At 35.2% G+C, this 12530-nt stretch overlaps 1 protein-coding gene across 1 annotated transcript in view; it reads right to left on the reverse strand.

Annotated features, from left to right (window-relative positions):
• Positions 1-12530, reverse strand: part of LOC140443340 (very long chain fatty acid elongase 4-like) — a 217402-nt gene that overhangs the window by 125320 nt on the left and 79552 nt on the right. The window lies entirely within an intron of this gene.

Genomic DNA, 12530 nt, shown 5'->3' on the forward strand with positions numbered 1-12530 from the left:
ATTAATAGCTTTTAAGTAGTTTAACATATTTGTGAATGAACAATTTGCATCAAGTGCTTTTTTAAGGTTATTGAGATACCATAATTGATTCTTGCTGTGGAGAAAACTGGGCAGTCTACAACAACATGTTTCACCGAGAGTTTAACGTTACACTGCTCACATTTTGGTTCGGATTCTTTAGTAATTAAGAACTTGTGCGTGGCACTGGTATGACCTAATCTAAGACGAGTTATGGTCACTTGATCCCTTCTTTTAGTGGGGAAACATCTCCATAGTTTAATGTCGGTTTAATATTCCGAAGATTGGACACTGAAAATTCCCACCGGTTTTGCCACTCACTTAGGATCCGCGATTTGATAACACTTAAAACATCACTAGCTATCACGTATTTCACAATAATAGAGTCAGCTGAATTGACGGCTTCACGCGCACACTTATCTGCTTCTTCATTACCTCTAATACCATTATGTGATGGGATCCAAATAAAGATTACCTCCTTATTACAATTTTCTATCTCTAACAGATTTTGTTTTATTTTTTCAAGAATATGATTCTCTGGGTATATTCTTCCTATAGATTGTAGTGAGTTTAGTGAATCAGTGAAAATTATATATTTCTGATTTGGTGAGGATATAATATATTTGAGTGCCTCGTATATGGCATATAATTCTGCATTAAGAGTACTATAGTGTATTGACTTATATTTTTGACACATATTAGAGGATATAACTGCTGCTCCCACGCCATCTGTTGTTTTTAAAGCATCTGTATAAATTTGAGAGAAATTTGTATACTTTGATAATAAGTTTTGCAGATTTTGATGTATTATACTATGGTTAGTAGTGTGTTTGTCCAATGATGTTAGGGTAGTTATTATTTTAGGTACTCCCAAAGTCCATGGTGCAGCAGGTTCAAAACTAACGGGAAAGCAAGGAGGTAAGGTGGTGTTCAGAGATAAGAGATCCATTTTGATACGGTGGTAGAAAGGTTTATGTAGACGTGGTTTATTGGAGAAACACGTTGATAATCGGTTAAGGTGATCATATTTGAACGTGTGGTTGTTAGGATTTGCATTTGATTTAATTGCATAGGTTAACTTTAAGTACATTCTTCTGTGATAAAGTGATGGTTCAGCTGCTTCACAATACAGGCTTTCTATTGGTGTGGTTCTGTAAGCTCCCAAGATAATGCGGAGTGCAGTATTGTGTATTGAATCTAAAATTTTAAGGGAAGACTCAGTAGCCGATGAATGTGCTATCGCACCATAGTCTAATTTAGATCTGATTAGAGTTCTGTAGAGAGAGAGCATAGTTTGTCTATCTGTGAATAATATAAATTGTGTTTTTTCTGTAGAGAATTGAAATCCACAATTTTGCGACCATTCCTCTAGTTGATGTAAAAACGTTTGTAGCATACTCGTGATGTTTTCCATATTTTGCCTTCTTGCATAGATAACAAGGTCGTCTGCGTATAAGAGACCTTTCAGTGGTGAGTTTATATTGGTTAGGACATCATTTATTGCTACTAACAAAAGTGTAGGGCTTAAAACTGATCCTTGAGGAATACCATTCTCTAGTTTTGTTTTTGGTGATAGCATACCATTAGTTTTAAGGTGGAATGATTGATTGGTTAAGAAATTATTAATGAAAGCTAGGCAGTATCCTTTGATATTTAAATTATGTAGTTTTTTAACTATTAGGTGTTTCCAAGTGGTATCATATGCTCCCTTGATGTCAAAAAATATTGCGAGGCATTTTTGATTGGCAGCAAAAGCTTCAAGTACGTCATTTTCTAATGCTAAAATATTGTCCATTGTTGACCGATTTCTACGAAAACCACTTTGATTTAGAATTATTAGGTGATTCTCAAGACCATAAAAGCCTTTTATTTACAATTTTTTCCATTAATTTACCCATAGCACATGTCAAAGATATTGGTCTATATGAATTTGGATTATTTTTTGGATTGTTTGGTTTTAAAATTGGTATAATAATAGATTCTGGCCATTTTGATGGAAACTTATGTTGCATCCATATTAAATTAAATAACTTTAGTAAGTACTGATGAGCCTTTGAAGGTAAATTTCTTATAAATTTTACCGGAATATCATCAGGTCCCGCTGCCGAATCTTTAAACGAGGTAAGGGCTTCATTGTACTCTTCCATTGTAAACGGTGAGTTTATAGGACTTTTATCTATTTCGTCGAAATCAATAATTAGTTTATGTTCTTCATGTTGCTTAAGTGTGATAAAACTCTGGTTATACTGGGTATTACTAAACCTATGTTTATAAGTGTTAGTCATTTCTTCTGCGATTTCGTTGTCGTTGGCAACAACCTTATCTTGAATAATAAGTGAGTTGATTTTTACATTCAAATTTTTTGCCGATATTCGTTTTATCTTCTTCTATATGTCACTCATAGGAGTAGAGCTGTTTATCTTAGAAACATAATCAATCCAGGACTGACGTTTATCTGTCTTTATTGTAAGTCTAGTTATGGCTCGAGTTCTCTTATATTCTAGTTGGTTTTCAAGTGATTTATTTCTTTTGTATTTATTAAAGGCAGTTTTACTTTCTCTAGTGACCTTTTTACAAGATTCGTTCCACCATTGAACTGGTGTGGAGCGTTTCGTTGGAGCTGTTTTACCGATTGAGTTTTCAGCTGCCTTAATAATTATTTTGGTCAAGTTGTCTAGAGATTCTTCGACATTAATTATTGTTGTCGAGTACTTGTTTATATCCGACTCTATTTGTTCGGCAAAAAGCTTCCAATCTGCTTTATCCATTTTTCATTTCGGAGAAAAATGGGTTGTGCGGTTATGTTGGTTGTTTTCTATAATTAATGGATAATGGTCACTGTTGTATGTGTATTGCATTGAATACCCAGATAAATGTGGGTAAAGATCGCTGTCATATAAAATCTTTGTTTAATGGAGTTTGTTGTTTATTCTACATGATTTACTATGGAATCACTAATAGAAGAATTTAAGTGCCGAATTTTAAAGACGAATCACATGCTATTATTTATCTGACTGGTATTTTTAAGTTAAAGTTGATTTTATGTAATCGAATGAACTGATAAAGTTACATATTCCAGTCTGAATTGTTAATATGAATGACTCAGATAAAAATTAAATTATTAAAAAAAATTTTCATAAAGTATCAAAAATCAACATTTGTTTAATTTATTAATATGAGAACGATTTCCAAAGTGGAAATCACAACATCAAAAAATAAACTTATTTTAAACTTAAATTGTGGCTTATTCCAATAAAAATAGTAATTGCATTAAAATGCCACTAGAACATAGCTTCAGAATGATACTGAATATCGTCATTTTGCGTTTTTTTTTCAGTTTTACATTATTTATAACTCGAAAATCATCAACTTTAGAGAAAAATTACAAAAGACCTTTTTCGTTCATAATTATCGAAAAAATCCAAAAAATTTATAGTTACAATTTGTTTAAAAAAACGTTTAAATAAATTAGGACCACTTTTCGCATGGGCCGTTACCTAATTCTTATTTTGGGGTATCTTATGAAAGTGATTAAGCAAAAAAATCTTATGGGAATATTTTTCTGAATAAACTCGAGCTTTTTGCCTTGTCTAAGGCCACCCCTAGACCTACAATGATGCAATACATTTACTATACAATAGAAATGGTGATTTCTTTCCAAACGTTCAATTATATTTCGCAATAATACGAATTACGCAAGGTTTTCGTGTTCTGCGCAATATAACTGATCTGGTCTTCAATTTTATCAGACCCTAGTTCTTTAATTAGTGCGTTATTAATTTTATTAAAGAAGAATATGTATCGTCCTTTTATTCTTTTCGCTAGGTTTATTGTATGATGTCACTAATGAGATTAGGTATGTAAAATTGTCCGCGCTTTCATAGCTATAATAGTATATGGTTATATTCTATACAAAGACGACAATAACAGGCCTGCAAGGGATGTACTGCAGGCGGGTGCTCCTGATTCTTCTTCTTCTAGTTCCTTCTCCTATCGGAGGTTGGCTATCATCACAGCTATCCGTACCTTATTGGCGGCTGCTCTAAAAAGATCTACTGAGCTACAACTATACCATTCTCTTAGGTTTCTCAGCCAGAAAATTCTCCGTCTTCCTATGGATCTTTTACCCTTGATTTTACCTTGCATTATGAGCCTTAATATCTCATATTTCGCACCTCTGGTAATGTGCTCCTGATGGTGAGCGCCAAAATGAGCTTTTTTTCTACTAGTGTAGAAAAATTAACTGTTTAACTTTTGTTTCAATCCCAGTTATAATAAGCTAATCTGTATTTGTATTTATTTGCAGCCCACGTACGTAAAATATACAAAAATATACAACGCATAGAATTCTTACCCTGTAGTAACAGAATTTATTGGTAAATATATTCTGTTTCAAAAACAAACACCTTTGCACTTATTCGAAATGCTTTGTTTATTTTATGTAGTTTACTAGGAGGTTTGTTAATTTAGTATTAATATGTATTTAGTAATACAGAATAGTTTGTCAGCTTACTATGCAGTTAAAAGAACATAATCCCGTGTTCCATTTAATTAACGTGAAACGATTGCCAAAAAATTAAATAAATTTAATAAAATTAAAAAAAACCGAGGGCGACTATTCTAGTTTTGCAGGCTGGCACCTCACACCCTAGCACCGGGCTGATTCTATAGATATATCAATCTAGTTGATATCCGCTAACATTCGTTTGTATGCATTTTGTTTTCATCTCGTTAACTTTTGGACAATTATTTTTGTCGCTCTTTCAATTAAATTAAAAGCCATATATATAGTTCTAGCTATAATATTGATATCATTTGAAAATTAGTACACTTTGTTGATACGATGTTTATCAAATACATGTTGTATAAAATAAAAGTTACATAAATTATACGTATTAATTCGTTTTGAATTCGAATTTTTCTCTGTAATTTAAATGTTAGTTTTCCAATCGCAACTCTGTTGAAATAATAATTAAGTTCTTTCAGTACCTGTATCAAAAATTATTTATTAATGTTATCATACGCACAATGTTATGTATTGATGTTATCGTTTTAAGTTAGAATTTTCTTCTGTAATTTAAGTGTTCGATTTACTATCGCAATGGGTTCTGTTGAAATATTAATTAAATTCTTTCAGTATCTGGATCACAAAAGTTGTGTATTGATGTTATAATACACATTGATTGCCTGTGTTCGTTATAAATGCACTAAGTTTTTCTATAGTAATGTTTGCTATAATAACGACTTCTACAGTTGATTCTACAAGGCAAGATTGAGGGCAAGAAAAAAAATGGTCTGGTCTAACGTGAACTGATCTATTTCGAGCTGCTGTGAATAGAAAAAAAGGTGGTACAGTAGGCGGTACAGTAGACTAGCGCGAAGCTTCATATTCATGCCTTCTGTGTTTTTAAAATCTAAATATTATTTTTAAAATTGTTTAAAATTTAAATAATAAAGTAATTTTATTATTTATTTATTATTTATATTTTAAACAAATTATACTTTATTACTAAATAGACTATATACTAAAGTGGTATGGATATGTAAGAAGAACTAGCGACAGCAGATGGATAAAGAGAATAACCGAATGGAGCCCCATAGGAAGGAGGAAAAGAGGACGACCCCGAAAATCCTGGAGGAACGAAGTAGACGACGCCATGAGTAAGGAAGGCCTAAACGATGGAGAATGGGACAACAGAGAGAGATGGAAACGGTTGAGCGAGGGAAGGAAGTGAATACTGTAGAATCCCTGAATATATATATATATATATATATATATATATATATATATATATATATATTAATATAATTCTAACACTTATTATTATGTTTGCTCCTAACGCCACCTGCTCACGTATTAACACAACATTCCGTTGTTTCCTTCAGACAGACCTGCCAAATTCAGAAGAATTATTAAATTAATATTAAAATTTACATAAATATTATTTGGTAGTAAATTTAATTATTATATAAACTAAAAAAGATGTTTAAAAATAATAATCGCGTTTATATGAAACTATTTTAAAACGAAAAGTGTCATTAAAATTTAAACAGACGATTCATTTTTTTTAATAATTGGATGCCATTTATGGCTTTTAAACTTGGACAAAATTGTTACGAATCGAATCTTTTATTTTAAGATATTCTTTTAATTTTTTACTTTTCACTTATTTCTACATTTTGTTAGTTATTTTTCATCCAGTTTTTAATTTAAACCTGCTTAGAATAAATACATGATGCTAAAAACGAAGTGATCGAGAGTAATGAATCTATATAAAGAACCGCTATTTCGTAGCACTACCTGCCACGCCTTTTCGTGACGCTAGTTCCGTGACGCTCGCCTAAGCATGTTACTATAGAAAAAAAGTAATACAATGCAGTAGAGAAGCTTCGCTTCAACAAAATGGATCAATGTGATCGTTAACATCACAAGAAGATATGCATCTTTAGAAGAAGAATATTTTTTATTATTTGTCTTAAGACAATATTGTGATAAGTTACTACTTGTATAATATATTTTATCCTAAATATTGGGCAATATTTTTTTTAAAAGCTGTCTATTATAAAGCAGTCGTACTGCAGCCAACTGGCTATTTGTGTATCTTCCATTAATTTATAATACCCATTCCATAAGTCTGGAACCAGTATAAGTTTATACAGGTCTAGTAGAAGTGTACCATATATTTTTGGAGTTCCATGAAAGTCTCCAAAAATGATTTGCTTTCTGCGATCTAATACCTTGCAGTCGTGCAAGATATGGTTGACTTTTTTAGGTTCTCTGTACTTTAAAGATTTAAGTTCCTCTGCAGTCTTCAAACCATCGTCCTCAGATTCTCCTCCACATGCTGCACTCATTGCTTTACACATAAGAAATCTGACTTCTTTGTTCTCTCCTATTAACTCTTAATGTTTAAAATTACTTCTAGTTTCCTACGAAATAGTTTCCTTCATCGGACTTAGATCGTTTGAATTATTTTTCTGTCACAATTTCAAAGCGACGAGTTATATGATACTGTCTACCACGTTTGAGCAGCAACGGTGACAACTAGTCTTATTAAACTCTTACAAAGTTTCATCCAAATTTCTCAGGGCAGTAACGACGACATAAATAGCTTTATATAAGAGAGTTACCTTGTTACCCGCCATAATTCATTTTAAGATCCTCTGACTTACTTTATCATTTTTTTTTCTTTAGTCGCATCCACCCGAAGGTTATTATCGACACTTTTTTTTACCCTGGGCTCGTCTGATTAAAAACATCCCCATTATCACTGAAGCTGAAGTTTATTGTATTTGCTGTCCATTGTTGTTTCCTACACCCTGTCTAGAATTTTTGTATTCTGTAGAAGTTTGTCCAGGTCTTTTGCTTGGTCTGTCCTAAATATACCAGGGTCTCCTCTTAATTGCCCATACAGTTTTTGTCTTTTACGGTCCAGAGCCTCGCAATCGCATAATACATGTTTTACAGTGTCTAGTTCCATATCACAGAGTCTTTAGTTAAGGTCTCCATTGTAAATGCCTACTTTATTCAGAAATTCTCTTGCTGATGCATGCCCGTTCAATATTGCTAACCTCGATGCCCTGATGGTCTGGTACACAAACAAGCTCAACTTTGTTTCGGTCTTTCACTTTATTCAGTTCTTTGATGCAGTCCCACACCAACCTAGAGGTCATTTTCTAACACACCAGGGCTTTCAGTGCCGCTTGCCTGTCAGACAATATATGGATCGGCTATTTTCAATGCTCTTTCATTATTCCTTTTGCACATTGCAGTATAGCATAAATCTCGGCTTGAAAAACGGTACAGCTGCAAGGCAAAGCGTGTTTGATTTATAGTTTAATTTATTTATGCATTGTGTATATGATTTGTAAGTTTGACCGTCTAAAAGTACTTATTTAAAAAAAATGACTATAGTCTAATTAGTATAGTATATCGTTACGATAAATTCTGACCCAAAACCGTAAACATATTTATTACTAATATTCTCATTCATTCACGTATTTTCTAGGTAATGCCTACCTGACACACGATGGGTCCCCCTCCGCTATAAAAACAACAATCGAACTTTCTGGAGACGAGCCGATGTAAACATACCAGTTTTGAGACCATTTCGCTGCTCTGTCTAGTCGAGAGGGCTATCGACTTTTCTAACCTTATGCCATTTGGACTCTGTAATGCTCCTGCGACATTTGAGAGGCTTATGGAAAATGTATTGAGAGGGTTATCTTGGAAAACATGCCTGGTTTACCTAGATGACATAATCGTCTTGGGGGAGACATTTGAAGATCATCTGAAGAATTTAGAAAACGTTTTTAATCGACTTAAAGCTGCCCGATTGATGTTAAACCCCAAGAAGTGCCAGCTATCTCAAGGTAAAGTCAATTATCTGGGTCATATAGTCAGTAAAGAAGGAGTGGCCGTGGATAAGGGAAAAATTGATTCCATTAAGGAATGGCCAGTACCAACGGACAAACATCAAGTGAGAAGTTTTCTTAGACTATGTACTTACTACCGAAGGTTTATTAAGAAGTTTGCAGATATCGCTAAGCCATTAACGCGACTCAAATAGGAAGCAAGAGATTACCGCTGGGATACAGACTGCAAAAATGCCTTTGAGATCTTGAAAAAGCATTTAATAACAGCACCAATTTTAGGGTATCCACTGCCAGAAGGAGAGTTTATCTTAGATACAGATGCAAGTAATGTGGGAATTGGAGGAGTGCTGTCTCAGATTCAAGGAGGACAGGAACGAGTTTTCGGATATTTTAGTAAAGTTCTTTCAAAACCTGAGCGGAATTATTGCGTCACGAGAAGAGAACTTCTAGCAGTAGTTAAATCAGTAGAGCAGTTCTATCAATACCTTTATGGTAGAAAGTTTCTAATCCGAACCGACCATGCCGCCCTTAAATGGTTGATGCAGTTTAAGAATCCAGAAGGTCAGATAGCCAGGTGGATCGAACGACTCCAAGAATACGATTTCAAGATTGTGCACCGGGCCGGAGTTAGCCACAGAAACGCTGATTCTCTTTCCAGAAGGCCATGCCCAGCAGAGTGTTCCCACTGCAACAAAACGGAATCCAAGGAAGCAGCAGTGCTAAGAATGACGATGGTCAACGACGACTCTAAGCCTACTAAGATAAGGGAAGAACAAGAGAGAGATCCAGTTATACAGAAAATCCGAAAATGGAAAGAGGAAAACCGTCGACCACCTTGGCAAGAAATATTAAACCTATGCTCAGTAGTTAAGACGTATTGGGCCCAGTGGGACTCATTTATCATCGAAGATGGCTTGCTCAAACGAGTCCTGGAAAATGATGACGGTTCAGAGAAGAGAAGACAGTTGGTGATCCCAAAGAGCAGAATAGCCGAAGTACTTCGTCAGTTACACGACAGTCCATCGGGAGGGCATTTTGGTGTAAAGAAGACCCTTCAGCGAATTCGGGAACGGTTTTATTGGATGAACAGTTCCGACGATGTAAAAGACTGGTGTAAGAAATGTACTATTTGTGCTACGAGTAACGGGCCTTATCGAAAAAGGAGAGCCCCTATGAGACAATATAATGTTGAAAGCCCGTTTGAAAGAATAGCTTTGGACATCGCTGGGCCATTTCCAGAAAGTGAAAATGGAGGCAAGTACATGTTGGTAGTAATGGATTACTTTACTAAGTGGGTCGAGATATACGCACTTCCAGACCAGAAGGCCGCCACCGTTGCAGATAAGTTGATCCAAGAATATATCAGCCGATTTGGAGTGCCTTTGGAGATCCATAGTGACCAAGGCAGGAACTTCGAAAGCAATCTATTCCAAGGAATATGTGATAGACTAGGCATGAAGAAAACAAGAACTACAGCATATCATCCGCAATCTGATGGTATGGTAGAACGGATGAATAGGACAGTTGGCAAGTATTTGACAAAGATGGTGTCCGATCATCAGCGAGACTGGGACCAATATCTTTCGTTCTTTACAATGGCCTACAGATCTGCTGTTAACGAATCGACAGGCCAGACACCAGCCAGAGTCCTATTCGGACGTGAGATGCGACTACCTTGTAATCTAGAGTTTGGGTGTCGACCTGGAGAAGATGTAGCAGGTGAAGATTATGTGATCGAATTACGAAGAAGAATGGACAATGTACACGAGTTGGTCCGTTCCCACCTCCAGATCGCTAGTGACCGAATGAAGAAACGGTACGATACGCAAGCCGAAAAGGGATGTTTTAAGAAGAACGACAACGTCAGGCTCTATAATCCCAAAAAGCGAAAAGGTTGTTCTTCCAAGTTGCAGCAGTTTTGGGAAGGTCCATACCTCATTATGGAGAAGATCAACAATGTCATCTACCGAATAAGCAAGATTCCGAGGGGAAAGTCGATGATAGTACACCATAACCGGCTGGCGTCTTTTGAAGGTGACCACGACGTAGATGAAGAAGTGGAAGTAAACCAAGTCCAAGATGTGTCTGACCTCACGTTTGAGGAATTCATGGGTGCCTATGAAGGTACCGGTAAAGCAAGACATGGTGTTACCACTGAAGAAAAGCAAGATCTACTCGCGCTCCCCGATGACTACTCGTTGGCCCTTACCATCCCGGCCAGTATCAAAGACGCACCAGGGTTGGCATCCGTCTTTCGAAGGAAGTTTGGTCGAGTTGCAGAACTTCAATGAAAAGTGCCAGCTTCCGGTAAAACCTTGAAACTCCAAGATGCATCACGTTACCTTTTCTACCTGGTAACAAAAGACACTGCCCGTGACCAACCTACCTACCGAGATGTATTGTATGGGAAGCATTACTTCAATTGAGAGAGCACGTACTAGAGTCCGACGTGCAAAAGTTAGCCATGCCAAAGTTGGAGTGCCGCCAATTAGATTGGAGGGTTATCCAAAATATGGTGGAGGAGATCTTTAAAGACACCGAAGTCCAGATGTTAGTCTGTTGCAATCCGCATAGTTACTGGTGCGGAGAGAAAACCGTCCCTTGTCATTTTTTTACAACTAGAAGTTGTAAAAGAGGGTCCAGTTGCCGATACCAGCATACCGTTCCAGTGCCAGTCCCGACAAGGTTCCAGGAGGAACCATCTTTTAAGAGGGGGGCAATGTTACGATAAATTCTGACCCAAAACCGTAAACATATTTATTACTAATATTCTCATTCATTCACGTATTTTCTAGGTAATGCCTACCTGACACATGATGGGTCCCCCTCCGCTATAAAAACAAAAATCGAACTTTCTGGAGACGAGCCGATGTAAACATACCAGTTTTGAGACCATTTCGCCGCTCTGTCTAGTCGAGAGGGCCATCGACTTTTCTAGTCTAACGGTACTGGGTATATAACAGGACCTTTTTGGAGAAAACAGTCAGTCAAAAAAGAAGCTCGCGTTCGCGTTTAAATTGTAACGTCCGTATAGATAAATTATGTAATTATTAGTCAAATAAATTGTTGTACAGTGGTTTAATAAATTGATATAAATTATCGTGTTTTAGTAAATTAAAATAAGAACAATAAATTAGAATTAATAAAAACATAACAGAATAGTCCAATTAGACTAATAGTCAATTGTCAATTTGACAATTGACTAGAATTAAAATATTTGTACAGTTAAATTATTATTTTTGTTTATTTCTTAATCGTGACAGTTAATGTGTTAACGCATAGTCTACCCCAATTTCGGTTTTTTCTTCGATAGCTTTATATTATATTGTCTAACTACATTGATGTATATTTCATAATTTCACCAATGTTACCACAGATGATAAATGCATTACTTTAAATAATTATTAGTATTTAAATTATATTTATCGATATCATTGTTCATCTATGTTTCAAAACATTACTTTTTAAAAATACTGCACCGAACAAAGAACCTACAAATTAAGGCTTTATCTGATTTTTTGGTTATTTATTGAAACTTTATCTTTATGATCTTTTTAATTTTTTTGATGTAATAGTTGGTGAACCGAATATAAAAAAAAATAATAACATATCTCACAAATGTACGAAAATTATTTGTAAAAATTACATCACATATAGCAATAAGCTTATCGGCCATTAAAATATATAGAAAATATTTTAGTAATTATTACCCAGATAGCATGCAAACTTGAGACAAGTTTGATTTTTGTTTGATTTCCTCGATTATAAAAAAGCTTTTGACACCGTAAAACACAATGGAATGATAAAAATGTTACACAACGCTAACATTGCCGAGAAAGATATAAGAATTATCCAGAATCTCTATTGGAATCAAAAATCACAAGTGAGGCTGAACAACTCCCTGATAACAGAGAAATTTAAAATTTTAAGAGAGGTGCGACAGCGGTGTATTTTGTCTCGTGTGTTGTTCAACTTCCATGTGGAGAATATTTTTAACATATCACTTCTGCCCGAAACGCAAAAAGGCTCTGAGTGTGGTATAAAGGTCAATGGATACACGATAAATAACATTCGTTACGCCGACGACACCGCGATAATCACAGACAACGAACATGATGATGCAGTTGATGCTAAAT

This window comes from Diabrotica undecimpunctata, chromosome 6, assembly GCF_040954645.1.
Source record: "Diabrotica undecimpunctata isolate CICGRU chromosome 6, icDiaUnde3, whole genome shotgun sequence".
Lineage (NCBI taxonomy): Eukaryota > Metazoa > Arthropoda > Insecta > Coleoptera > Chrysomelidae > Diabrotica > Diabrotica undecimpunctata.